Source organism: Molossus molossus, unplaced genomic scaffold (genome assembly GCF_014108415.1).
Source record: "Molossus molossus isolate mMolMol1 unplaced genomic scaffold, mMolMol1.p scaffold_m16_p_1, whole genome shotgun sequence".
NCBI lineage: Eukaryota > Metazoa > Chordata > Mammalia > Chiroptera > Molossidae > Molossus > Molossus molossus.
The window spans coordinates 23,137,512-23,164,161 of NW_023425344.1; the positions used below are offsets into that span (position 1 = coordinate 23,137,512).

The following is a 26,650-nucleotide window of genomic DNA, read 5'->3' on the forward strand; positions in this document are numbered from 1 at the left end:
TTCCCTGGGTTCCAGACATCATCCTTTGGTCTTTGTTTTTTTTTTTAAACAAACCAATCAATACCCTTTGGTAATTGTGGTCAATCACTTCAGCTAGTAAATTAGTACTTTGTGTATGTATGTTGGTTTAGGAACACAAGGACCCTGAAATGGCTAGTTGGCAGTCTCACTTTATTTTAATTCTATTTATTTTTTATATAATTAATTAATTTATTTTTGTTACAGATGTTTCTCCTTTTCCCCCCACTGATACCCCCCTCCCCAACTCTCTCGCCCTGACCCCAGCTTTGTTGTCCATGTCTATTGTTCATGGATACAGGCATGTAATTTCTGTGGTTTATCTCACCCCCACTCCCTCTTTTGGGGATTGTCAGTACCCCACTTCCACATCTCTGGGACTACCCCGTTCCTCAGACTGTTATGTTCATTATATTCCACAAATAAGTGGAATCATATGACATTTGTCTTGGCTTGTTTTGCTTAGGATAATACTCTCCAGGTCCTTCCATGTAGTCTCAAAGGATAAGGGATCTTTCTTTCTTACAGCTGCACAGTACTCCATTGTGTATATGTACCACAGCTTTTTTATCCATTTGTCTACTGATAGATATTTAGGCTGATTCCAGATCTTAGCTATTGTAAATAGTGCTGCTACAAACATGGGGGTACATATATTCTTTCTGATTGGTGTTTCCGGCTTCTTAGGGTATATTCCTAGAAGTGGGATCACTGGGTCAAATGGCAGCTCAATTGTGTGTGTGTGTGTGTGTGTGTGTCTACACATTTAGTTTTATTGTAACAAAACAACTTGTACACTTTTAACGTTTAAAACTGAGCATCATCTTTTCTTTCCAGTGAAACAAAAAGAAATTTGAAAAACAAACAGGAACAAAATTACAATAGAGAAATGTCAATTCCGAATAAGATCCTACAGGTTCCGCTGATTCTCCCATCAAGTGGCAGGGCTCAAGTCATCATTAGGAGAGAATTTTAAAAGTGTCATCTTAGCCTGCAAGGATGTCCGTTAAACATCACAATTAAACATGCCAAAGGAGAAGCCATGTTGTCAAAATGCCCACTTAACCCACCCAAACATCTCAAACCCACCCTTTGCTGACCTTCTATAATCCCCAATTTTTTAAAGTTTTTTTTTTTTCTTTTTTTAAACAAGAGAAAGTAGACAGATGCATGTTGGTAAATGCTCACTGTCCATATTCAGATAGACACAGTGTAATCTCAGAGCCCAATGTACAGAGAAAGGAGGGAAAAGCTAGAAATCTGTGCACTACTGCACAGGGCCCAGCACCCTCCAGCTTCCAGCAGAGCTAAGGGAGCAGAAGCTTTTTCTTTTTTTACCACAGAGCACAATGGTGTTGATTCCATAAACTTTCTTGAGACAAGAAGGTTTAAAAATGAATTTGGAACAGAAAGGGGCAGAGATTCTTTTTCCACTGTATTCTGCTCAAAGTACATCCCCCCAAATAAGGTAAGAACCATGATGTAAAGCAGAGAAAAGAGACCTCAAAAACAGGGTGACTGAGCACAGGAAGGGGCAGGGGGGGAGAAGAGGCTGCAACTTGCTCCCAGGGACAGGAGAAAATTAAAAAAGGTTGGAATTCATCAGTGTTCCATTAGTCATCTTCTTCATCTTCGTCTCCTTCCTCCCTCTCATCATCCTCTTCATCTTCTTTACCTTCATCCTCATCACCTTCTTCATCAATATATTCCAACCCTTCCTATTCTTCATCCTCCTCCTCCTCCTGTTCGCCTTCCCCTTCTTCATCATGCATGTCAGGAACCAAGTAGTACTGCAATGGATTTGGCCAAATGTCATCTTTGATGTCTTCTCCTAACTCACCTGCACCTGCAGCAGAGTGGTCAGTAAACCAGGTAAAGAAGCTCTGTTCCTCATGCTGTCTCCTCCCGCTGGCTTTACTCTGTGTTTGACTTGAACGTTTCATCAAATCCTTTCCAGATTTCCATTTGATTTCAGTGGACTTTGAAGATGGATCACTACTCTCATTCAGATAAAATTCTTTGGAGAGAACTTTATTTTTGAAGTAAGGATTTTCATCAAAATAAAAATCTCTTCTGTAACCTGATTTAATATCTTCAAATTCTGTCACTTCAACTCTTGTCAAATAAAGCAGCGCCTCTTCATCTTCTTCCCCAAGCAGTGCAGACACTTGTGGATGGTTGACAAATGTTGTTACCCCAAAATTTGAGATTTTGGAGATCAATTCTGACCTCTTCTGAGAAAATGGTTGGCGGGGTTTGTTATATTTCTGTTCTACTTTCAAAATCTCCTCACTGGCTTGTCCATTAAGTCTGTCTATTCCATTTTGTACTTCATCAATATGTTCAATTGCTTCTTGCTGCTCTTTTTCTCCCTTGGGCAATTCCTGAGGGGCTGACTTCTTCCCTGCTTGGGGGCAGGAGGCAGTCACGGTTTCTTCCTTTGAGCTGGCAGCGAAGACTGGCGTTTGGGGCCATGCTCTGAGGAGAGTCGGAGAATGAGAAGAAAGGGGAATCCCACGGCAGGAAGAAGCTCTGAGAACCAGCAGTTCAAATTTTAATTTTTTGAGGTAGCACCATATTGTTTTCCACAGCGGCTGCACCAGTCTGCATTCCCACCAGCGGTGTACTAGAGTCCCCTTTTCTCCACACCCTCGCCAACACTTGTTTGATGATTTGTTGATGGCGGCCATTCTGACAGGTGTGAGGTGATACCTCATTGTTGTTTTAATTTGTATCTCTCTGATGATTAGTGATGTTGAGCATTTCTTCATATGTCTCTTAGCCATTTGTATGTTCTGTTTGGAGAGGTGTCTATTTAGCTCCTCTGCTCATTTTTTAATTGGGTTATTTGTCTTCCTTTTGTTGAGCTTTATGAGCACTCTACATATATTGGAAATTAACCCATTATCTGATGTATTATTGGCAATTATGCTCTCCCAGAGAGTAGGTTACTTTTCCATTTTGGTGGTTGTTTCTTTTGCTGTGCAGAAGCTTTTGAGTTTGATGTAGTCCAATGTATTCATTTTCTCCTTTGTTTCTGTTGCCTTAGGTGATGTATCAGTGCTGCGTATGGTGTCTAAAATTTTGATGCCTACATTTTCTTCTAGGATTTTTATGGATTCATGAGTCACATTTAAGTCTTTTATTCATTTTGAGTTTATTCTTGTGTATGGTGTAGTTTCATTTTTTTTGCCTGTAGCTGTCCAATTTTCCCAACACCATTTATTAAAGAGGCTGTCTTTACTCCATTGTATGCTCTTGCCACCTTTGTCAAATATTAATTGAGCATATTGTCTTGGGTCCATTTCTGGGTTCTCTATTCTATTACATTGATCTATCTGCCTGTTCTTGTGCCAGTATCAGGCTGTTTTGATCACAGTGGCTTTGTAGTATAACCTGAAATCAGGTAATGTGATCCCTCCAACTTTGTTCTTCTTTTTCAAGATTGTTGTGGCCATTCGAGGACTTTTTTTGTTTCATATGAACTTTTGAGGTACTTGTTCCAGTTCTGTGAAGTATATCATTGGTATTTTGATGGGGATTGTATTGAATCTATAAATTGCTTTGGGTAGTATGGACATTTTAATTATGTTAATTCTTCCAATCCATGAACAAGTATGTGCTTCCACATTTTTATATCTCCCTCTATTTCTTTTTTCAATGACCTATAGTTTTCTGTGAATAGGTCCTTTATTTCTTTGGTTAAGTTTATTCCTAGGTATCTTAATTTTTTTGCTGCGATGGTAAATGGGATTGTTCTTTTAATTTCTCTTTCTATGACTTCATCATTGGTATATAAGAATGCCATCGATTTCTTGACGTTAATTTTGTATCCTGCTACTTTGCCAAATTCATTTATTAATTCCAGTAAATATTTGATGGAGTCTTTGGGGTTTTCTACGTATAGTATCATGCCATCTATGAATAATGACAGTTTCACTTCCTCCTTTCCAATTTGGATCCCTTTTATGTTTTCTTCCTGTCTGATTGCTGTGCCTAAGACTTTCAGGACTATGTTAAATAAGAGTGTTGAAAGCGGGCATCCTTGTCTTGTTCCTGTTCTTAAGGGAAATGCTTTTAGTTTTTGCCCACTGAGTATGATATTGGCTGTATAGGTCTTTCATATATGGCCTTTATTATGTCGAGATGTGATCCCTCTATTCCCAGATTGCTGAGCATTTTTATCAGAAATGGGTGCTGGATTTTGTTGAATGCTTTTCAGCATCTATTGATATGATCATATGATTTTTATCTTTTATTTTGTTGATGTGGTGTGTCACATTTATTGATTTGCAAATATTGTACCATCTTTGCATCCCTGGGATGAACCCCACTTGATCATGGTGAATAATTTTTTTTGATGCATTGCTGGATTCGATTTGCTAGTATTTTGTTCAGGATTTTGGAATCTATGTTCATGAGGAATATTGGCCTGTAGTTTTCTTTCTTTGTAGTGTCTTTTTCTGGTTTTGGAATTAGAATTATGCTGGCCTCATAAACGAGTTTGGAAGTCTTCCTTCTTCTTGAATTTTTTGAAATAGTTTGAGGTGAATGGGTATTAGTTCTCCTTTGAATGTTCAGTAAAATTCCCCCATGAAGCTATCTGGGCCTGGGATTTTGTTAGCTGGGAGAGTCTTGATTATATCTTCAATTTTTTTTTGTTCTTATTGGTCTGTTCAAGTTTTCTATCTCTTCCCAGTCCAGTTTTGGGAGAGTATGAGTTTCTAGAAATTTATCCATTTCTCTTAGATTGTCAAATTTGTTGCCATATAATTGTTCATAATATTTGTTAACAATCCTTTTTATTTCTGTGGTGTCAGTTATTATTTCTCCTCTTTCTTTTCTGATTTTGTGTATTTGGGTTCTCTCTCTTTGTTTCTTAGTGAGTCTAGCTAAGGGTCCATCAATCTTGTTTATCTTTTTAAAGAGCCAGCTCTTTGTTTCATTGATAATTTGAATTTTTTTATTTTATTTTTTTTTTGGTCTCCATGTCATTTATTTCTGCTCTGATCTTTACTATTTCCTTCCTTCTACTTGCTCTGGGGTTTTCTTTATGTTTGCTTTCTAGTTCTTTAAGTTGTGAGGTTAGATATTCTTTTAGAGGTTTTCTTGTTTCTTGAGGTAGGCCTGTAGTGCTTTGAACTTCCCTCTCAGAAGTGCTTTTGCTGCGTCCCATAAATTTTATGTTGTTGTGTGTTCATTTTCACTGGTTTCCAGGAAGTTTTTAATTTTTTCCTTGATCTCCATGGTAACCCACTCATTGTTCAATACCATGCTATTGAGCCTCCATGTTTTCAAATGTCTTTGCATGTTTTGTTGCAACTGATTTCTAGTTTCATGCCATTGTGATCTGAGAAGGTGCTTGATATGATTTCAATCTTCTTGAACTTGTAGAGACTTAGTTTGTGCCCTAACATGTGGTCTATCCTTGAGAATGTTCTATGTGCACTTGAGAAGAATGTGAATTCTGCCGTTTTGGGGTATAATTCTCTGTAGATATCTATGAAATCCATTTGATCTAGCACTTCGTTTTGAGTCTATGTTTCCTTGTTAATTTTTGTCTACATGATCTATCCAGTGATGTCAGTGGGGTGTTGAAGTCTCCTGCTATGATTGTATTGATGTTGATTTTTCCTTGAACTCCTCCAGAAGATTTTTAATATATGTTGGTGCTTCTATATTGGGTGCATATATGTTTACCAAGGTTATAACTTCCTGTTGGATAGATCCCTTCAATATTATGTAGTGGCCTTCTTTGTCTCTACTTATGGTCTTCATTTTGAAATCTACTTTATCAGATATGAGTATTGCTACCCCAGCTTTTCTTTGCTTTCCGTCTGCTTAAAAGATTTTTTTCCATCCCTTCACTTTCAACCTATGTGAGTCTTATGTTGTGAAGAGGGTCTCTTGCAAGCAACATATATATGAGTCATACTTTCTTATCCTATCCGCTACTCTGTGTTTTTTTTTTTTTTTTTTTTTATCAGAACCTTCAATCCATTTACATTTAAAGTGATTATTGATATGTACTTATTTATTGGCATTTTTGTTTAGTGTGGTTATATATTTTTTCCTGTTTCTTCTACTAATTACAGCAGTCTTTTTAGCATATCTTGCAGTGCTGGTTTGGTGTTAATATATTCCCTTAGCCTTTTTTGTCTGGGAAGCTCTTTATTTGACCTTCTGTTTTGACTGATATCCTTGTTGGATAGAGTAGTCTTGGATTCAGATCCTTGTTTTTCATGACCTTGATTACTTCATGCCACTCCTTTCTGGCCTGTTGTGATTCTGTTGAGAAGTCAGCTGAGAGCCTTATGGGGGTTCCTTTGTAGGTAACCTGTTGCTTATCTCTTGCAGCCTTTAGGATTCTCTTTTTGTCTTTAATTGTTGGCATTTTAATTACTATGTGTCTTGGTGTGGGCCTGTTTGGGTTCTACTTACTTGGGACTCTCTGTGCTTCTTGAACTTGAATGCTTCTTCCTTCACCAAGTTAGGAAAGTTTTCTGTCACTATTTCTTCAAATTTATTCTCTAACCCTTCCCATTTTCTTTCTCTTTGGGGACTCCTATGATGCGAATGATATTACATTTCCTGTTGTCCCACAGTTCTCTTAAACTATCTTCCTGTTTTTTACTTTTTTTCTTTTGGTTTTCTGATTGGTTGATTTTTCTTCCCTGTCTTCTTATCACTGATCTGGTCTCAGCTTCCTCTACTCTGCTGGCTAGTCCTTCCAATGTGTTCTTTATTTCTGCTGTGTCATTCTTTATTTCCACTTGGTTGGTTTTCAATGTTTTTATATCTTTACTCATGGTACTAATGTCCTTACTCATGCTGTTGAGCTTCCTCAAGATCATGGCTCTGAACTCTACCTCTGATAATTTGCTTAGCTGCATTTCATTGATCTCATCTTTGATAGAGTTCTCTTGTTCTTTCATTTGGGATTTGTTTCTTTGTTTCACCATTTGGCTATCTCAGTGGGTTTTGGAGCCTGCTAAATATTCCCTGTGGGTGTTGGTATTCTGCTATTTGTGGCTCCCTCTACTGAGTTTGCATGAGCCTGGGCAGGCCCACGTTAAACATGACTGTCAAGTCTTACTTTCCTGGGTAGATTTGCAAGCCCAGGAAAGGTTCAGTTATTCTCTAGCTTTTTCCTGGAGGCTAGTAGTCTCAGTTACTCAATGCCTTGGAATGTAGCAGTGGTGTTCTGCATAAGAGGATTTCCAGAGGGTGGGATAGATGCTGGTTTTTAATGAGCCTCAATTTGCATTTCTTCTCCTTACCTGGGAAAGGCTGAATCTCTGACTGGGGAGGGGCTGCTTCTTTTCCCCACAGCTCTGGGAAGGAGAACACTGGCCACTGTCATCTGTGGTCACAATTCAGCAAGAACTCTGAGTGCCCTCCCTATTCTGGTTGTCCTCACAGAATTCCAGCCCAGTCTGTCCTCCCTCTGCCATAGCCCCCAGGTGAGTGGCTGTGGCTATTTTAGTGCAATGTCTGGCTCTCTGCACTGTGGAGCGGGCTTGGTCTTTATTCCCCAAGGGCGCTGCTCACAGCTAAGACTGTTGCTGTCTGGTGGCTCCCAGCCTGCCACCCTCTCGCACTTCTGCAGATCCTACCAGTGTCCCTTGTTATATGGTCCTGTCCTGCTGTTTTTCTGTTGCCTTTTTCCTGAGAATTTGTCTTTATTTCAGTTGTGATTCCCATTTGGTCCTGGGAGATCGTCTGTGTAGCTTCTATTTACTCCGCCTCCATTTTCACATCCTCTAAACCTATTTTGTGCACAGCTGGGTCACACAGGCCTCTCTGTTGCCTCCACACCCTGCAGGTCCTGGGGGTATCTGGATTGCATAGTCCCTTTGGGGATCCTGCTCTCTGACTATGTTATGGGCTACTGGGTCACACAGGCCTCTCTGGTGTTTTAGCACTCCACAGGTCCCATGGGTAACTGGATGGTACAGTTCCTGCTGGGTCGCACAGGCCTCTCTGGTGCCCCTGCACCTTGCAGCTCCTGTGGGCAGGCAGCTGGATCGCACCAGTCCCTCTTGGGCTCCACCTTCCCACTGCTTTTGTGGGCTGCTGGACTGCAGAGACCTCTGTGGAGCACCAGGTCTGTTGCTGGGGGTATATCTCGACTCTGATCGGGCTGCTACTATGGGGGATGGTGCTGGGCTCTGGGTTGTTTGCGGCTTCCATGGCCAGAATCTTGGGAGCTCCACTACTGTGCACTGATCTGTGTTGACACAGAGTGTCTACTGGTCCGATGGTGCCAGGTGCACTGGTGGGATCAGGTTGCTGGGCCCGAGCTGCTCCCACTGCCTCCTCCCAGGAAAGACCTGGGATCTTTGAAAATGGTGGGACCTCTCTGCGGCACAGGGAGAAGCACCCTAAAGGGCTGCTTACCAGGGTAGCTGGCTGCTCCCGTCCACAGCACAGGAACCTTCTGCTCAGCGTCTCTGCACTGCTTGGGTTTGGTCATCCACCTTCATGTCCACTCACACCCTCTCACACACTAGCTCACTCTCTCACACACTCACCCTCCCTCTGGTCCTGCCTGCCACCATCTTCTCATTTTATTTCAATTCTTGACACTATTACAGATGTCCCTATTTTCATTCCCTTCCCCCCCCTCCACCCAGCCCTTGCCCCTTCTTCTCTCTGGCCATCACCAGGCAGTCCAGTTTTAAAATTCAACCCAATTGTTCTTAGACATCTAATGCTAGCATTTTTCTCATTGGAAGCTAAGAGGTCTAAACCAAGAGAATACAAATTTACCAGGATGGGAAGAAAAAGAAAAGAAAAAAGGTGCCTGGGTATTATAGTTAGATAAATCATTTCTCTTTAATAAAAACAAACAAACAAAACACTGTAATAGTTTAATGTTTGATAGAGAAACCATTTCTACTTCTAGTCCTAGATTTCTATACTTGTGTATTTGTCTACAGGTGAGCGTTATAGTTATCTCTGGTTCAAAAGTATGCAATGTAAGAATGAACCCAATTTTTTAGTCTTTCTTCCAACTGGTGCCAAAACTGAGTTTTTAAAATAAACCATTAAATATCTGTGTTAATCCATCAGACTGTGGATTGTGGGACTGAAAGCAAAGGTAGTTAATCCCAGAGACACGTGACTATCATTGTACTTTCTTCATCGTAAAATAAGTTATTGATCACAATGCTATAAAAAATGCTATAATGGTGGTGAAGACCATCCATAAGTTCATGGGGAGAGTTCCACAAAGAAGTATCTATTAGTTCTCTCTTACTGTTAGTAGAAAATTGCCATACATTTAGTGATTTAAAAAATGAGATTTCTTACCTTTCCAGTTCTGTAGGTCAGAATATGAAATAGATTTCACTGGGCAAAAAAATTAAGGAGGTTCTAGGGAGAAATCCATTCTTGCTTATTTCAGTTGTTGGCAGGAATTAGTTCTTGTGTTTCTGAGACCAAGATCCCCATTTGCTTCCCAACTCTAGGGTCATCCATGGTTGCTAGAGGCGGCCTCCGTTCCTGCGCATGGTCTCTGCCTCCAGTTCTAATGCCAGCCATTCTTATGGCCCATCCTTTCCACTCTTCTTCCATGGCCACATCTCTGACTGCAGCTGAAGAAGTACTGTGCTTTTGAGAACTCATACCATTAAATTGGACCTAACCAGATGCTCCCGAAAAGTCTCCATCAAAAGGTCTATAAATCTAATCATATCTGGACATTCATTTATGACTGAAAATTCTATTATGATCTTGTAGTCGGTTGACTTTTTTTCAATGTCCAAAGTAAATATAGGTATCTTTTCTTCCCTCTCATTAAAGCTACTATTCTTTCTCTCAGTCTATTATCTGATGACCTATTTTATGTCACCGAGGAAAGAGAAGCTATCAAATGTGAGTTCTCTCCTTTAATCACTCCCAAGTCTACAAAACCAGCAACTTTTGAACACATCATTTTGTACTTTATACCAGGTACAATGGAGAACGTATTTTTCCTCTTAGCAAGACATCACCCCTACTCATACCCTATATTCAGAGACAACGAGCATATACTTCAGATGGTTCAGATAATGGGATCTTATTGATCTACTTTGAGAATAGTTAAGGGGATAGTTATCTATATAATTCTAAGGAACCTTTGGTAAGGTGTGTATAGATGTATGGAAACAAACAGTGAATGTTGAGCCCTCCCCCACCCCCCACCCCACCCCACCTCACCATGTGACCAGTAACAATAAAAAGCCATGGCCACTCCTAGAGTCTAAGGGAAAGAAATCATGTCACTCTCCTCATTAACACTCAGTGAAGAAGGGTCCACACTGCAGGAGCTGTGATCATAGAGGATTAAAGCCTCTTCCAGAGGTACAACAATAAAGCAGGGAGAGGAGAGAGGAAGAAATATCCTGACTTCTCTTTCCTCTTGTTTTTTGATATCTTAAAAAGCTTCTCATTGGCTGAATCCAGTTTGAAGTCTGTCAGAAAGGGAGTCTAGGTGATAGACTTTGTGAAAATATGCTCTTAGGGTACAGAACAGTATCAGAAAAAAAGAGAGAATGAGTAAGGATGAAGAAAATTAGGAATAACAAGCACCATACACTTGTTTGGCCATTCAGCATTCATTTCCTTGTGTTAAGAGAAAGATATACTCGTTGTTAATATAAGATAAAACCAAGTTTCTACCAGCCACCATATTATAAATGGCAATTCACTCGCATGCCCAGTTGGAATTAAACTGCAAAATGAGTCACCACCAAACATGGGTTTCTAGAAGGAAGAAAGTGGGAAAACCAATTACTATCAAATACATAGCACAGCTACATTTTGTGCTTTAGTAATTCATCTCGAAAGTGAGATTAGCATAACTTGCTCCTATTACCAAGTCTCTGTTCTTTTACCATTTGCCACGAAGTAGGTTTCTTTACCTGAGAGGGTGATCTAAATGGTCCTCCTGAAACAAAGTAGATATTAAGCTTTCTTGCTTATATCAGTAAGATTACCTTTGCCTTTTATTCTTTGACATGGAAGTCCTATGAAGCACTTCAATGAGTTACCTGATTTCCAAGCATGATTCCTCTTCCCCACACCACCTAGCAGCACAGCCAGCACGTTCAGCCAGCAGTCTCAGCACAACCCACTACTTTATCAGCGACTTTACATTAAGGAACATGTCTTTTTGTATATCTACAACTCTCCCTCTCCCTAAAGTTTAAAGCAATATTTGCTTGGTTGGTAAACTAAACCAAACAATAGTTGACATGAATTGATGATACTCAAAATCTGGTTCTCTCCTGGGAGAGCCATAGATCACACGCCTGGTTGTTGTAGCTTCACATCCAGATAGTGCATTTTACAAACAGACAGACAAACGCAAACTGGGAAGTAGTTTCAAATTAGCGTTTTGTAAATATATTAAAAAGTGTTATCGTTAATTTAAAATAGATATTAAATTGCAGTGTTCACGCACTGTAAAATAAAAGTGTTGGATCTATAAAAGGAAAGTTAATGTTTACATTTTTATATCTCATAAATTATTTTCAAAACATATTGGACCCTGTTCTATAGTGTTGCTTGCTTAATTGCTGATCATAGAAACAGCTTTGGAAACATAGGCCTTGAAATCAGCAGGACCTTTATTAAAATAGAAGTCTACCTATGTGTGTAAAGACACATTTCAAAGACAGAAATAGTACTTGGGATTATTCATTTTAAGAAAGATTCCCTATAAGATTATTTTAGTCAATGTAGAGTAAAAATAAATGTGTTAATTTAATTATAATTCAATATTTTGAGCAAAGAATTCATTGTTTTGTACAGAATTATTTCCTAATACTTTCTGAAAAGATGATATAAATAGTACACAATTTCTTGCTTTTTAGAAATTAGACATTGCATTTAAGTACTTATCATTTTTCTCAGTCAAAATATATATGCAGGTGCTTTAAGCAAACCAGAGATATGCAAATCTAGCTTTTCTCAGAAAAGATAAACCAGGACTATATTTTTAAAAAGTAACTCCTAATCTTATAAAAAATTAGAAAGAGGATTGTTTTAGAATTTACTTTAATATCATTTGATTGGCATAGTTTAAATGTCAAATTTTTGTTTAAATATAGCATTTCAACCCTTTTGCTAAAATGAAACATTATGATAAATACTGCATTGTTTGATTCTCTTTTCTTCTGTTTACTCTGTGGAGCTCCTAGTAATTACTTCAAATCAAAAGCAATGATGTGAGGCAGGAGAAAGAGGAAAGGAGGAGGTAAGTGGGGGGTGGGATATCTGTAATACTTTCAACAATAAAGATCTAAAAAAATTTTTTTCTTTATTGATTTTAGAGAGAGAGGAAGGGAGAGGGCGAGAGAGATAAAAACATCAATGAGAGAGAACGTTGATTGGCTGCCTCCTGCATGCCCCCACTGGGGATCATATATGTACATATACATATACATATACATATACATATACATATTCCTATTGTATTTTATCTGTTACTAAAAGGAAATAAACTACTTGATACATAGATAAATCTTGAAAACACTACAATAAGTGAAAGAAGCCAGACACAGAAGACCACATATACTATAATTCCATTTACATGAATTGTGCAGAATCGGCAGAGCTGTAGAATAGAAAGTAGACCAGTGGACGTCCTGGCTGAGGAGGGTTAGGCAGAAATGGGGAGTAACTGCTAAGGATGATGGTTACACAAGGTGGTGAACATAATAAAACCACTGAATTGTATAATTTAAGTGGGCGAATTGTATAAGTTAATTACATCTCAAAGAAAGCTGCTATTACAAGGAGAGAAATGGAGAAGGGAGCAGGAAGAGATAAACCAAAGAAGTTATATGCATACATGCATAATCAGTGGACACAGACATCAGGGTGCTAAGGTCAGTGGGGCAGTGGGAACAGGGAGGGGAGGGGGATCAATGGAGGAAAAAGTGGGGGAACATCTGTTTACTTTCAACAATAAAGATAAATTTTAAAAAAGAGAGAGAGAGAGAAAGCACAGATTTCGTATGGTTCTATGTCTTTCATTGCTCTTGGGTGGTTTTTCAAGCCACTGGGCATAATTAACTTTTATTTTCATATTAATTCAAGTTCTGCAATAAATTCATTTTTATTTTCATATTAATTCAAAGATATATGCATTCATAAGCATTTGAATTTTTTGCCCTCATTTGGACTGACTCATAATTGTCATCCACTTTTATGTCTAACTCTGAGTTCTCTTCTGTATCATATTTCAATTGTCCTTTGAATATAAATTTCAGAACTCTACATTTGACAGTCTTCAGATCTCCTATTTGGCAGGTATTCTCAGTCTAGCCAACTTTTCAAAAACTGGAAGCTCCTATCAGATACAGGAATGATTTCCCCAGATGTCAGCTTCTTAAAGCATCTGAAACTCCTACATTTTCTCAGTTGGTCTTACTTCACTGACTTGCCTGTGTGAGGATAACGTTAAACCTCCCCTTCCCTAAGCCCCTGATTGTATAAATGTATATGTTACTGTATGTGCTGCAGCCACTCCTGAGTTTTAAAAATAGAAGTAATTAGTTATTTAATTAACTAACAGAATTTTCTCATAAGAATTTAACATATGTTATCATAATAAAAACAGGATGAGAACAAAAAAAAAAGGTCTGTAGAGGTCGCAAAACAAAACAGAAGAAAAATCTCACCGGAGACTGCCATCCAGCTAACACGTCCCTCCGAGTCTGTGAATACTTTTGTGTTTTGGCTTGCTGATTAAGAATCGGTAAAACTGTGTTCCGTCACCGTGCTTCCTCACAAAATTATTTCAAGCAAAGTACCCAAAGGAGCCAGAGGAACAATAAGGTTATTCTCATAACAGGACTGACTCTCAAACCTGAGAGTGAAGTTAAAACTGAGTTAATACCGCGAAGACTCTTCACAAAGCATGTGTACTGTCTGCTGTCCCCTTTACATCCCTACTATTCAATTTTTTTTTTTAACAGCAAATGGTCATCATTATCCTGTTAGCCAGAGAGGACTCTAACTTTGATCTTCTTCCTATTTACTCCTCTAAGCTTTTATCAAGGGAAATTACAGCAACATAAAACAAATGTATGTACTTGAATTTAACCGGTTGTTTCTATTTACACTGCTTCAGATGTCATCCAGGTGAATGTCACCTTTTGAGACAGTTTCATCCTATACATTGGAAGACTGACACAGCCATTCTCCTCTTTATTTCTCTCTGTACTAAGAAGAGGTACACATGAGCATTGTACACATGCTCACAGACAGGCTCAAATTTGGAAATTCAAATGCATTGACAGTAATGCCTCTCTTCTGTGCAATATTAATTCTCCTTCTCCAGTACAAAGCTATATCAACATTAATTGAAGGACATAGAGGAATACATCTCCAGGTGATTTGTTTGCAATAATTGTATTACATAGTAGAGAATCATTATGAACAATGGCTTAATAAATATCCTCACTCAGCTAAATATAGAAATTGACTGGTCTGTTTTTACCTAATGCTGGAAAAGAGAGAATTGATGGCTTAAAAAATATCAATGGCCCTGGCCAGTTTTGTTCAGTGGTTAGAGCATTGGCCTGTGGTCCAGAGAGACCCGGGTTCGGTTCCTGCTAGGGGCACGTACCTCGGTTGTAGTTTGTCCCCAGTCCTGGTTGGGTTTTGCGGGTGGCAGCCACTCGATGTGTCCCTTTCACGTTGATGTTTCTCTCTCTCTCTCTCTCTCTCTCTCTCTTCCTCCCACTCTATCTGAACAAAAATTGGAAAAATATCCTCAGGTGAGGATAAAAAAATATATATATATCAACTGGCATAATACAATTTGTGATACCACCATTTTCCCCAAACCACTGTATTTGAGTTGCTTATGCTTGTTTGGACACTCTCCCTGTGACTGGAACAACTGTTCTGATGCCATATTTAATGTTGGGTATTGGGTATGCTCATTTAGAAAATCTAAGTATAAAAAAACTGGAAAGCATTAAAACAAAACCATTTATCAGATTGATAACACGGATCTGAAATTTATCTAGGGAAGAAAGCTTGCTATAAAATTTTAAAGGAAAATATTTCAGAGCATTTTTTTGGAAAAAAAATTAATGAGTTATTGTTGTGGTTTTGTTTTACACATTGTTCAATTTTGGGGTTTTGTATTTTCTCTTCTCTCTCTCTCTCTCTCTCTCTCTCTCTCTCTCTCTCTCTCTCGTGTGTGTGTGTGTATAAACTTTCTCATCATCATTAGTGGCTCTGTTTAAATTTAATCTCTGACTACAGGAACTGATTGAAAAAAGAGGGTAGAAACTGATGAATAAGATACATTTTGCCTCTTATCCCATGCATCCAGTTTTTAAAAAATAATTATGAAAAATATAAATACCTTTTAGAATATCTTGGTCATTGCTGTATAAGTGAATATGTAAAGATGTGACATTGCATCTTCCAATCTCATTAATGACTGACCCATTAGTGATGTGTGTATATATACTTTTGGTATATTTACTCCACATACCACGAGTATAAGCCAGAAGAAGTTTCATCACGATGATAAGAAGCGATTCCTAGGAAACAGTATTATTAATGGCACTGAATTTCCTGTCATAGCTTATGTTTTTAGAGGTTAGGCAGCTTAACTGATTGCTATATGGCTACAAATTAAGAACACATACCTTTAACATATGATTTAGTTTGTTTCTGTAATTAAAGAGAAAGTCTGAGTCAACGAAGCCTGTTTGAATTAAAGAATCAATTTAATTCAATTTCATTCAGACCCTATAAATTGAGACTTTTATGTGTCTGGCTTTCTGTTCAACACCCTGAACGAAGCACCACTGTTTGAACCTCTGTCCCTTTCTCCAGGAAAGTACAACTCATTTGGCGACAACAAAACATCAATATATAAAACAATTTGAGTTGACCAAGGAGCTGCTTTTAATCAGCCTAACACAGTTGCTGGAAGCATCTACTGAATTAGTTTTGTTCAGCCATAAGTTCAGTCCCAAACTTAACATCATTGCCCTTGCTGATGTGTCTCTGGGCCAGGGTAGGCAAGAGGCTAACAAAATTTGTCCAATTTACTCTAGGCAATTTGATTTAACTGGCAGTTGTTACCTCTGTGTCTCATCTCCTAACAGGCAGATTTAGAACTCTGCAATATCCAGTCCGGCTTCCTGCCAGGGTGTCAGGACCTCGCTGCAACCGCCTGGCTCTCCCTACTGTAATCTCTATCAACAGCAGTCCGATCAACATGTCACAGTCAAAACACAGGGCAGGAGGACAAACTCCCAGTGTGGCGTTATTGTGTAAAAGAAGATCTTCATTCATTTGGACAACGAGAGGACCTTGCTTGTGTCCGAAACTTGGCACGAGGCAGCTAATTTCTCACTGAGTTTAAGGGGATGTATGCAATGTATAAATCCAAATGAGCTGTCATTTTAAATGAGTGGCAGACATGCATAAAAGCAAAAATCCAAATCTCGAAACACCAGTTGTGTTGACTCTAAGAGTATTTTATGTGTATTCAGAAGGCATTTGGCGACCAACTGCAAGCATAAAAATATACTTGAGAATGTTCAGATGAAATGGTGCATGGATGGTTATTCTTTTGCTTAGAAGTGTGACATTAATTTATGTTTGTCTGTATTTGCACTAAGGATGGGGTGTTTAGTTGTGTTGTAAAAACATGCAGCTTTTTAAAGGGATATTTCTGTTCCACAGGCATTCATCACTGATAAAATGATGATAAACCAATACATGCTCTGTGGAATTATTCTTCTTTCCAAAAAATTAGAATTGGCTTTCTCTTTTTATCTATCAGAAGAATTTAGTCATAAAGATCTATGGGCCGGGAACATAGTTATTCCAAACATGAGTGAGTAAATCATTGAGTATAGATTTTTGCAACCACATTTACTAAAGATTTTATATCATGAACCAAAAAAGCCTACTCTGTTATAATTTCCTATCTCTTTTTTGAATTTATATAACTTTCAATTTCCCACTAATGTTATTGAATAAATATGTAAATACATATATTTTTACTGTTATAATTGTCAAGTAATTGAATATTAATATACAAAAGTCATTTTAGAAACAGTTCTTTGCCAAGAATCATGGTCTGAATTTTGGTCATCATTGTCTTTAACATATATATTCAATCACAATCATTCAAAGAATCTGTACCTTGAGTGGCAATATATCCTAAGCTTGCTGTAACATTACTACAAAATTAATGGCTTAAAATGACAGACATGTATTCTCTTATAGTCTGAAGGGGGCCAGAAATTCAAAAGCAAGGTGCTGCCAGGGCCACACTCTCCTCCAAGGGCTCTAGGAGGGAATCCTTCCTTGCCTTTCCAGAGCTGCATGTATTCCTTGGTGTGTGGTATCAGAAATATAATCTCTTCTTCCTTCTTCACATGCCTTTCTCCCCTGTGTCTGGGTCTCAAATTTTCCCCTTATTGGGAAACCTGTGATTGGATATTGGGTTTACCTTAAATCCAGCATGATCTCATTTCAAGTACCTTAATTTAGTTACTTTTGCAAAGACCATTTTTATAAAGAAAGTCACATTCCCAAGTTTCTTGGTGGACACATCCTTTGGGGGAACCACAATTTAATCCACTACAGGCAATCAAGAATATAAAAAGATATACATTTATTGCCAGAAGGATTTTAGTAGCAAAAAATGGGCTGTGTTTGTAAATACAGAAAATGTCTATAGGTCATACTACGGGGGAACATGAGGGAAGAAAACACTGTAGAGAGGGAAGTAGAAACTACATTCTTGCAGCTGTGTGAGAGAGTTAACCCTGGAACACAGTAAAGGTTTGATGACACTTTGAGGTTCCAACAGTCATTGCATCAAGCAACAACTCCTGATTATTTAAGTTATTAGAGCCTTTTTCACATCCTATGATAACATAATGAGAAAAAAAGCACATAAAATCTATTGTAAGTAAAGAAAAAGCAATATGTGGTTTAGCTATCTTAAACTTGGAAGAAAATTTAGATATGTGTGTCAGACAGGCGTGTACAGCAAAACATGAGACCACCGAAGATCTTGAATAATGAATTTTCTGGGCAGGTGCAAAACCGATGCAAATATCACTGACTTTGTTTATATTTATTAGAAACAAATGAAATAGTTGTGGACCTAAGTTGACTCATTTGTCCTGTCTGATAATAGACAAAACAAACAAAGAAAACAGCTAGAGTGTGATGATTAATTAAAATGACAATGTTGAACCTGAAAAAGTGGTTGCAAATAGACCATCTTATCATCCCCAGATTAGGATTGTTTGGAAAAGTAAAAAGACTTGCAAAAGTAAAAACCTTCTTGCATTTTCCTCTACATCTTGATTCATTTGCTGTAAGACTAATTTTGCTGATTGACTTTCCCGTTTTAGGAGTTGGAGCCCTGGCTGGTTTGGCTCAGCAGTTAGAGCATTGGCCTACAATCCAGAGAGACCCGGGTTTGGTTCCTGCTAAGGGCATGTACCTTGGTTGCAGTTTGTCCCTGGCCCTGCTTGTGTTGTGCAGGTGGCAGCCACTCGATGTGTCCCTCCTTCCCACTCTATCTGAACACAAAATGGAAAAATGAGTTGTAACTCTGCTCCTCCACCATTCCGATTGACTCAGGTATAAAATTTCTTAGTGGAATCTTAGTTCTTGATTCTCTCAGGAAGGTGTTGTGGAAAAGAAAAAAAAGTGAACTTTTTCTGGAATGATTACAATGGTGTTACCTCTTGCAGTTCATAATGTAACATTTATTGAGAATTCAATGGCTCCAATCTTTGCACAATAATTTGCTCAATGATGATATACTGACTACATTCCTGGCCTAGAAGATTGTAAATTAAATTCTTATGATAGCCACTTAAAGTGAGAAAGCCAATTCTAACTTTGCTAAGCCTATAACTATGGATTAGGTCAAACTAACATTTATATGAAAGAATCAATGATATAATTAGAAAGTAAAAAAAGAAAGAAAAATATTAACTCTTATAATAGTTTATTGTTAAAATCCTATTATGTGATGTTAAAAGGACTTATACAAATAAGAAAAAGTGAAAATCCATTAAAATTAAGCAGAATAAACTCATGACTTTGAAGTTCTCAGTAGATGAAATGATAAACATCATTTAATTTGGAAATTTGAGTTAAATTTGTTTTTCCTTATAGGCTCTTCATTAAAAGAGCTATGTAATCTCACAAATTTTGTTGAAGTAGACAGTTGCTCATTAGTAATACTGTTTTCTGAAAATCTCTTTGAAAAAAATGAGAGCAAAGGAGAGAAAAATGGCAGTGGATTGAATGGAAGCTACACTCACCTTCTCCTAGGACCAAACTGGTATTACAACTAAAATATAGAAAAATCAGCTGGAATAACCAATTTAAGACTAGCGGGAGAGAACCCTTATAACCAACGATGTAAAGAGGAGCCCACATCAAGTCTGGTAGGAGCCGTAGAGATGTGAGAACACTGGCTGGACTCTTACAGGCAGCAGCTGAAGTTCCCAAGGGATATCTCAGCTGTGGAGTATTCCATCTGAAAAATCTAGGGTCTAACCCCAAGCCAGCAGCCTCAGACCAGAGTGGTGGATCCAAGAAAGGTGCCCACATAACACCTGGCTGTGAAAAGCACCAGAGGTTCCAACAGTGAGAGATGGCTGGACACATGGGCACTCTCTTAAAGGGCACTCATCTATAGCCACTCACCTTGGGCTTCTGCAGAGGGAGAGTTGAGTAAACTAGAGCTGCAAAAGAAGAGTCTGGGACTTGGGGCTCTAGGGAGTGAGCTGGGAAGGCAGACACCAGAAGCCTTGTGCTGTCATTCCCCTAAACTGCAGAATCCATTGTTCCAGGCACAGTGTTTCCATCAAAGCAACTTTAACCTAGGGGGAAGCAATTGCCCCAACCATTGGAATTTCCCTCACCATGCCTGCTGGGTGGAGCTTACATGTAGGGGAGGGCTACAACTTGAGGTTCATTAAGTGACTGAGATTAACAGTCAGCATGCAGGCAGAGACTGATCTCTGGTGGTTTGAATCTTTTCCTGGCCTGTGACCGGACTCTGCCCTTAGAGTGTAAAGCCAAACTTAGTGTTCAGCTTGGTCCAGTCCATGCATAGCCAGCCTCAGCAGAGGGAACCACAAACTGCATTTCATTGATATCCACAGGGAGATTTTGGCAGGCTCCAAATCCTGATGAGGTGAATTGTGTCTCATGCGATAAACAACTACACAGCAGCCTGCTCACTGTGTTGGAAATTGAGCATCACTGTCAGCTCACAAGAGGGTTGAGTCAACAACATGAATGGGCCAATAGCAATTAAGACTCCATCACAACAGGAAGGCCCACACAAAGTGCACAAGGGACATTATTAGAGCATCCAGGTCTGGTGATCAGGGATACTGTGCCACTGGGTCCCATAGGTCATCCATGACATAAACTCACCCTATCCAGATTAGGAGTCAAGGCAGATCTACATAATACATAAAAACAAACACAAATAGGCAGCCAAAATAGTGAAACAAAGAAACATGTCCAAAATGAAAGAACAAGGTAATTTTCCAGAAAAGGGGCTAAATGAAATGGAGATATACAAGGTATCAGATAAAGAGTTCAGAGTAACAATTCTAAGGATGTGCAGCAGCATGAGAAAAAATATAGAAACAATAAAAAAAAAACCAATTGGAAATCAAGAATGAGAGAAGAAGAAAAAAAAAAACACAACAACATTAGCAGGAATAACCAGAAGATTAGAGGAAGCCAAGGATCAGATTAATGAATTAGAAGACAGGGTAGAAAAGTCACTCAATCAGAGAACCAAAAAGAAAAAACAATTAAAAAACAGAAAAGTTCAAGAAAGCTGTGGGACAATATGAAACATAAAAATACCTACATAATAAGGGTACCAGAAGAAGAAAGTGAGCAAGGGTTGGAGAAATAGTTTAAAAAAATAGTGTAAGGAAACTTCCCTAACACGAAGAAGAAAAAGGCACTCAGGTTCAGGAAGTACAGACAGTCCCAAGAAAGAAGAACTCAGAGAAGCCCACACCAAGACACATAATAATTAATATGCTAAAATCACAGAGAAAAAGAGGCTCTTAAAGGCAGCAGGAGAAAAGCAACAGATTACCTACAAAGGAGCTCTCATAAGGCTGTCAATTTATTGCTCAACAGAAATAGTACAGGCTAGAAGGGAATGCATGAAAATTCAAGGTAATGAAAAACAAGGACCTGAAACCTAGACAACTCTTTCCAGCAAAGCTATCATTCAAAATAAAAGGTGAAATAAAAAGATTTCCAGAGAAAAGAAATTTATTACAACAAAACCAGCATTTCAAGAAATGTTAAAGGGGTTGCTATAATAATAAGAAATAGTGAGAGAGAAACATAGGCATAATGAATTAAAATGCCAATTAATAAGTACCTATCAATAATAATCTTAAAAGTAAATGGATTAAATGATCCAGTCAAACGACAGAGGATACCTGAATGGATAAGAAAACATGACCCATATATATGCTATCTACAAAAGACCCACCTCAAAACAAAAGATGCAAACAGAATAAAAGTGAGGGGATGGAAAAAATTTTTATGCAAACTGAAATGTAAAAAAAGTTAGGGTAGCAATGCTCATATCTCATAACATAAACTTTAAAATGAAGGCCATAACAAGACAAAGAAGGCCACTACATAATATTAAAAGGATTGATTCAATAAGAGGATCTAACCCTGGTAAATATGTATGCACCCAAAATAGAGCACTAAAAGTTATTTTAAAACTTCTGGAGGACTTCAAGGAAGAGATTGACAGTAATACAATCATAGTAGGGGACTTTAATACCCCACTGACATCATGGGATAAATATTCTAGAAAGAAAATAAATTAACAAGGAAACAGAGACTAAAAGATGCACTAGACTAAATTAATTTAATTGATAGTTATAGAGCATTTCACCCCAAAACTACAGAATATACATTTTTCTCAAGTGCATGTGGGACATTTTCAATGATAGATCACATGTTAGGACACAAACTATGTCTCTACAAGTTCAAGAAGACTGAAATCAAATCAAGCATCCTCTCAGATCGCAATGGCCTGAAACTAGAAATAAATTATAATGAAAACACTCAAAAACATTCAAACACATGGAGGCTAAATTGCATGTTATTAAACAGTAAATGGGTTACCAATGAGATTGAGGAAGAAATCAAAAACTTCCTGGAAACTAATAAAAATGAACATACCACAACACAAAATCTATGGGACACAGTGAAAGTCTCAAGATGGAAGTTCATAGTATTATAGGCTTACCTCAAGAAACAAGAAAAGCTGCCAATAGACTGTCTAACCCTACAACTTAAACAATTAGAAAGAAAAAAATATAAAGAAGAACCTAGAGTAAGTAGATGGTGGAAAATAATAAAGATCAGTGTGGAAATAAATTACACAGAAACGAAAAAAATAAAAATATATAAAAGATCAATGAAACTAAGAACTGGTTCTTTCAAAAGATAAATAAAATCGATAAGCTTTAGCCAGCCTCACCAAGAAACAAAGAAAGAGGACCAATATAAATAAAATTAGAAATAAAAGAGGTGAAGTAACAACTGACACTACAGAAGTACAAAGGACTATAAAAAAAAAAAAAATCCTATGAACAATTTTATGCCAACAAATTGGACAACTTAGGAGAAATGGACAAATTCCTAGAATCACATAATCTTTTAAGTCTCAACAAGAAAGAGTCAGAAAACCTGAACAGACCAATAATAACTAAAGAAATGGAAGGAGAAATCAATAAACTTCCAGAAAACAAAAGCCTTAGGTTGGATGGCTTAATAGGGGGAGTTTTACCAAACACTCAAAGAAGAAGTAACAATCATTGTCCTCAAACTATTCCAAAAAATTCAAGAGGAAGGAAGATTGCCAAGCTCTTTTTATGAGGCTTGTAAAATCCTAATTCCAAAAGCAAATAAAGACACAACAAAGAAAGAAAGTTATAGGTCAATATCCTTGATGAACATAGATAACAACATCCTAGACAAAATATTAGCAAATTGGATCCAGCAATAAATAAAAAAGTATTCACCATGACCAAGTGGTATTTATCCCAGGGATACAAAGATGGTACAATATTCACAAATCAATAAATGTGATATAACACATAAATAAAATGAAAAATAAAAATTATGTGATCAAATCAATAAATGGAATCCAACTCCCATTTATAATAAAAACTCTCAACAAAGTGGAATAGAGAAATTATACCTCAACATATTAAAGGCCATATTTATAGCCAACATCATACTCAATGGGCAAAAACTAAAAGCATTTTCCTTAAGAACAGGAACAAGGTAGGGATGTCTGCTTTTATCACCCTTATTCAACATAGTACTGGAAGTCTTAGCCATAACAATTAGAGAAGAAGAAACAAAGAAAGGCATCTAAATTGGAAAGTAGAAAGTGAAACTATCATTATTCACTGGTGACATGACATAGAAAACCCTAAAGACTCCACAAAAACCATACTAGATTTAATAAATGAATTTAGCAAAGTATCAGGACACAAAATTAACATCAAAAATTGATAGCATTTTTATACACCAATAATGAACATTCAGAAAGAGAAACCAAAAAAAAAAAATCCCATTTATGACTGTAACAAAAAAATTAAGATACCTATGAATAAACTTAACAAGGAGGTAAAACACCTGTTCTCAGAAAACTGCAGGACATTGAAAGAAGAAATAGAGGAAGATATTTAAAAAATGGAAATATATACCATGTATATGGATTGGAAGAATCAACATCATTAAAATGTCCATAGTACCCAAAGCTATCTACAGATTCAGTGCAATCTCTATTAAAATAACAAGGGCATATTTTACAGATCTAGAACAAAATACTCCAAAAGTTTATATGCAATCAAAAAAGACCCAAAATAGCCACAACAATCTTGAAAATGGAGAACAAAGTTGGCAGGCTTTTGATACCAGATATCAGGTTATACTACACAGCCAATGTAATCAAAACAGACTGGTACTGGCACAAGAATAAGAATATAGATCAGTGGAATAGAACAGAGAACCCAGAAATGGACCCAAGACATTATACTCAATTATTATTCAACAAAGGAGACAAGAGCAAGAGAAATAAAGGAAAAAATAATAAATGGGACCACATGCAACTAAAATGTTCCTGTACAGCAAAAGAAACCAGCACCAAAATGAAAAGGAAACCAACTGTATGGGACAACATATTTGGAATGATACATCAAATAAGGAATTAGTATTCAAAATATTTGAAGTTCTCATACAAGTCAATGAAAGAAGGACAAACAATCCAATTAAAAATGGATAGAGGACCTGAATAGACACTTCTCCAAAATGGCTAAGAAACTTATGAACACAATGCTCAATATCACTAATCATCAGAAAGATGCAAATTAAAATGAGTATGAAGTATCACTTCATACCTCCCAGTATGGCTGCCATCAACAAATCATTAAACAAATGCTGACAAGAATGTGGAGAAAAGGGTACTCTAGTACCCTAATGGTGGGAATGAAAATTGGTGCAGTCACTATGGAAAATAATTTGGTGTTTCCTCGAAAAATTATAAATGGAACTACCATTTGATCCAGTGATCCCACTCCTGGAAATATATCCTAAGAAGCCTCAAACACCAATCAGAATGAGTATATGCACGCCTATGTTCGTAGCAGTGCTATTTACAATAGTTAAGATCAGAAAACAAGTGTCCATCAGATGAGTGGATAAAAAAGCTTGGTACATTTACACAATAGAATACTATGCAGCTCTAAGAAAGTAAGTTCTGTTACCTTTGAGATGACATGGAGGGACCTAAAAAGTATTATGCTAAGTGAAATAAGCCAGTCAGAGAAAGACAAGTATCATATGCTCTCACTTATTTGTAGAATATAATGAACAAAATAAACTGATGAACAAAATGGATCCAGAGATATGGAAATGGGGAACAGACTGACAAACCTCAGAAGGAAGGGGTTTGGGGGGCAGAAAGAGATAAACCAGTGGACACGGACAACAGTATGGTAAAGGCGGAGAGTGGGAGGTGGGAGTGGAGGAAGAGAGTCAATGGGAAAGAAAGGAGGGACAGCCGTAATGCTTTCAACAGTAAAGATGAAAAAAAAAGACAAAAATGAGAGCAAAATATGTTTCTGGTCTTTTTGTTATTGAAATAAATGCATTAATTTATTTCTGCATATAATCTCATTCAAAATTGCATTTACAGGAAAGACTTCAGAATGTGCTATATTGCAGACTTTGCATTAAGGACTATGAGAGCCCAGCTAGTGTGGCTCAGTTAGCTGAGTGTCATACCATGCTCTGAGAGGTCACCCGCTGGTTTGGTTCCTGGTCAGGGCATATGCTGGGGTGCTGGCTCAATCCCCAGTAGGGGGCATGCAGGAGGCAGCCAATTCAATGTTTTTATCTCTCTCTACCTCTTCCTTCCTCTCTCTCTAAAATAAAGAAAATATTAAAACAAAACAAAACAAAAACAAAAAACAACTACAGGAAATGGAGATTAGAATATAGATAAATCATTTCCTCTATTAATATTCTAGTAACTTAACTTCTCAGGACACAAAACAATTTATTAATAGTAAATGAGTAGCATGTATAGTAAAGGTACATAAAAATGTGATAAATGCCTAAGGAAATAGAATAAAACATGTTGTTACACACATGTACATTTTTTTGAATAAAGTTTCTAATATATTAGAAACACACATGTACATTTTTTTGAATAAAATTTCTAATATATTTCTGACTAATAAAAGTATTCCTTTAATATAATTAGTATGAAGGTGGTAAAACATATTAAAATGCAATATTTGGTAGTTTATTTACAAATATTTATCTAAAAATTATTAAGAATTCATTCTTACCAGGTGCTTCTCTAACTGCTTTATAATACTAACTTACATAGTGCTCAAAACAATACTATGAAGTAAAATTATTATCCCTATTGTGCACATGAGGCTAGTGAAATATAAAAAGTGAAACTAATTTCCCCCAAGTTGTGTAAATAACAAGAAAGGGTCACAGAAAAAAGAACACATTTGATAAAAGTGTAATGGGATAGGAAAGAAACTAATTCTATTTTTTTAAACTTTATTAGATTTTCATAAAAAGAAGCAGATAGACTTAAATAAATTACATACGTTTTTCAGTATCTTGCACATATTTGCGCTTTCGCATACCCCTTACTTATGAGTCCATCCAAATTAAGTGACATAAATAACTAATATACCTTTTTTTCTTAGTATCATCATTTTATATGTACACCTTTTCAAAACTGAAATAGAAATAACTTTCCTGGCCAGATTTCTGTTAAAATACATGCTGTTAAAACATATTAAATAAAATTATAAATTTTTTTCACAGGGATATTTATTATAAATCATTATTTTTAAGAGTTTTAAGCCTTTTTGTCCCCTACCGTCATTGACTCTTTAATACTGCCTTAAACAAAGCAGGGCTTTAGTATTCATTTAAAAATGATGGATCACACATTTAGAGAAGATAAATGGCTTCCCCAAGTCATGCAAAACAAAAGAAAACAAACAATAAAAGGACCCCA

The 26,650-nt window shown here is 37.2% G+C and overlaps 1 pseudogene; it reads right to left on the reverse strand.

Moving 5' to 3' along the window:
* Window positions 1-1,631: 1,631 nt before the first annotated feature.
* LOC118618123 lies at window positions 1,632-26,268 on the reverse strand (annotated as a pseudogene).
* Between the last annotated feature and the right edge of the window lie 382 nt (window positions 26,269-26,650).